Source organism: Schistocerca gregaria, unplaced genomic scaffold (genome assembly GCF_023897955.1).
Source record: "Schistocerca gregaria isolate iqSchGreg1 unplaced genomic scaffold, iqSchGreg1.2 ptg000265l, whole genome shotgun sequence".
In the NCBI taxonomy this organism is placed as follows: Eukaryota; Metazoa; Arthropoda; class Insecta; order Orthoptera; family Acrididae; genus Schistocerca; species Schistocerca gregaria.
The window spans coordinates 1,602,701-1,606,110 of NW_026061767.1; positions in this window are offsets into that span (position 1 = coordinate 1,602,701).

A 3,410-nucleotide genomic window follows, 5' to 3' on the forward strand; every position below is an offset into this window, starting at 1 on the left:
GAGAAAGTGAAAAGAGTTCATATGTAGTAAAAACCTGAGAAATCCGTCCGTTTTCGTCATTTGTTATCGAATCGACTTAAAGCCAGTTCGTCACATTGGCCGCTTTTCTCTCTGAGACGGTTACATTTATCGTCTGCAAAGCTATGTCGCGTGCTGCGGTATGCGGAGACACTAAAAGCACCATAGTAGAACACAGAAGAAGCTTCTAAGTTGAAGTAATAGCCAGTAAGAAGTAGTACAATTCAAGTTTTAGTTGTCGATTATTCACTTTTTAGCCGGCTTTGGTGGCTTGTACATGACCTAGGACCATAAGATTTTGCATGAAAGGAGGACTAGCAGCCGCGTTGCACGGGAGAATGTGAGAAGTGTTCATATGTAGTAAAAGCCTGAGAAATCCGTCCGTTTTCGTCATTTGTTATCGAATCGACTAAAAGCCAGATCGTCACATTGGCCCCTCTTCTCTCTGAAACGGTTACATTTATCGTCTGCAAATCTATGTCGCGTGCTGCAGTATGCGGAAACCCTAAAAGCACCATAGTAGAACACAGAAGAAGCTTCTAAGTTGAAGTAATAGCCAGTAAGAAGTATTTCAATTCAAATTTAGTTGTCGATTATTCACTTTTTAGCCGGCTTTGGTGGCTTGGACATGACCTAGGACCTTAAGTTTTTGCATGAAAGGAGGACTAGCAGCCGCGTTGCACGGGAGAATGTGAAAAGTGTTCATATGTAGTAAAAACCTAAAAAATCCGACCGTTTTCGTCATTTGTTATCGAATCGACTTAAAGCCAGATCGTCACATTGGCCCCTCTTCTCTCTAAAACGGATACATTTATCGTCTGCAAAGCTATGTCGCGTGCTGCGGTATGCGGAAACACTAAAAGCACCATAGTAGAACACAGAAGAAGCTTCTATGTTGATGTGATAGCCAGTAAGAAGTAGTACAATTAAAGTTTTAGTTGTCGATTATTCACTTTTTAGCCGGCTTTGGTGGCTTTTACATGACCTAGGACCTTAAGATTTTGCATGAAAGGAGGTCTAGCAGCCGCGTTGCACGGGAGAATGTGAAAAGTGTTCATATGTAGTAAAAACCTGAGAAATCCGTCCGTTTTCGTAATTTGTTATCGAATCGACTTAAAGCCAGATCGTCACATTGGCCGCTTTTCTCTCTGAGACTGTTACATTTATCTTCTTCAAAGCTATGTCACGTGCTGCGGTCTGCGGAGACACTAAAAGCACCATAGGAGAACACAGAAGAAGCTTCTAAGTTGAAGTAATAGAAAGTAAGAAGTAGTACAATTGAAGTTTTAGTTGTCGAGTATTCACTTTTTAGCCGGCTTTGGTGGCTTGGACATCACCTAGGACCTTAAGATTTTGCATGAAAGGAGGACTAGCAGCCGCGTTGCATGGCAGAATGTGAAAAGTGTTCATATGTGGTAACAACCAGAGAAATGCGTCCGTTTTCTTCATTTGTTATCGAATTGACTTGAAGCCAGATCGTCACATTGGCCGCTTTTCTCTCTGAGACGGTTACATTTATCGTCTGCAAAGCTATGTCGCGTGCTGCGGTATGCGGAGACACTAAAAGCACCATAGTAGAACACAGAAGAAGCTTCTAAGTTGAAGTAATAGCCAGTAAGAAGTAGTAAAATTTAAGTTTTAGTTGTCGATTATTCACTTTTTAGCCGGCTTTGGTGGCTTGGACATGACCTGGGACCATAAGATTTTACATGAAAAGAGGACTGGCAGCCGCGATGCACGGGAGAATGTGAAAAGTGTTCATATGTGGTAAAAACCTGATATATCCGTCCAATTTCGTCATTTGTTATCGAATCGACTTAAAGGCAGATCGTCACATTGGCCGCTTTTCTCTCTGAGACGGTTACATTTATCGTCTGCAACGCTATGTCGCGTGCTGCGGTATGCGGAGACACTAAAAGCACCATAGTAGAACACAGAAGAAACTTCTAAGTTGAAGTAATAGCCAGTAAGAAGAAATACAATTCAAGTTTTAGTTGTCGATTATTCACATTTTAGCCGGCTTTGGTGGCTTGGACATGACCTAGGACCTTAACATTTTGCCTGAAAGGAGGACTAGCAGCCGCGTTGCACGGGAGAATGTGAAAAGTGTTCATATGTAGTAAAAACCTGAGAAATCCGTCCGTTTTCCTCATTTGTTATCGAATCGACTTAAAGCCAGATCGTCACATTGGCCGCTCTTCTCTCTGAAACGGTTACATTTATCGTCTGCAAAGCTATGTAGCGTGCTGCGGTATGCGGAGACACTAAAAGCACTATAGTAGGACACAGAAGAAACTTCAAAGTTGAAGTAATAGCCAGTAAGAAGTAGTACAATTCAAGTTTTAGTTGTCGATTATTCACATTTTAGCCGGCTTTGGTGGCTTGGACATGAGGTGGAACCATAAAATTTTGCATGAAAGGAAGACTAGCAGCCACGTTGCACCGGAGAATGTGAAAAGTGTTCATATGTAGTAAAAACCTGAGAAATCCGTCCGTTTTCGTCATTTGTTATCGTATCGTCTTAAAGCCAGATCGTCACATTGGCCGCTTTTCTCTCTGAGACGGTTACATTTATCGTCTGCAAAGCTATGTCGCGTGCTGCGGTATGCGGAGACACTAAAAGCACCATAGTAGAACACTGAAGAAGCTTCTAAGTTGAAGCAATAGCCAGAAAGAAGTAGTACAATTGAAGTTTTAGTTGTCGATTATTCACTTTTTAGCCGGCTTTGGTGGCTTGGACATGACTTAGGACCATAAGATTTTGCATGAAAGGAGGACTAACAGCCGCGTTGCACGGGAGAATGTGAAAAGTGTTCATATGTAGTAAAAACCTGAGAAATCCGTCCGTTTTCGTCATTTGTTATCGAATCGACTTAAAGCCAGATCGTCACATTGGCCGCTTTTCTCTCTGGGACCGTTACATTTATCGTCTGCAAAGCTATGTCGCGTGCTGCGGTATGCGGAGACACTAAAAGCACCATAGTAGAACACAGAAGAAACTTCAAAGTTGAATCAATAGCCAGTAAGAAGTAGTACAATTCAAGTTTTAGTTGTCGATTATTCACCTTTTAGCCGGCTTTGGTGGCTTGGATATGACCTAGGACCATAAGATTTTACATGAAAGGAGGACTAGCAGACGCGTTGCACGGGAGAATGTGAAAAGTGTTCATATGTAGTAAAAACCTGAGAAATCCGTCCGTTTTCGTCATTTGTTATCGAATCGACTTAAAGCCACATAGTCACATTGGCCGCTCTACTCTCTGAAACGGTTACATTTATCGTCTGCAAAGCTATGTCGCGTGCTGCAGTATGCGGAAACACTAAAAGCACCATAGTAGAACACAGAAGAAGCTTCTAAGTTGAAGTAATAGCCAGTAAGAAGTATTTCAATT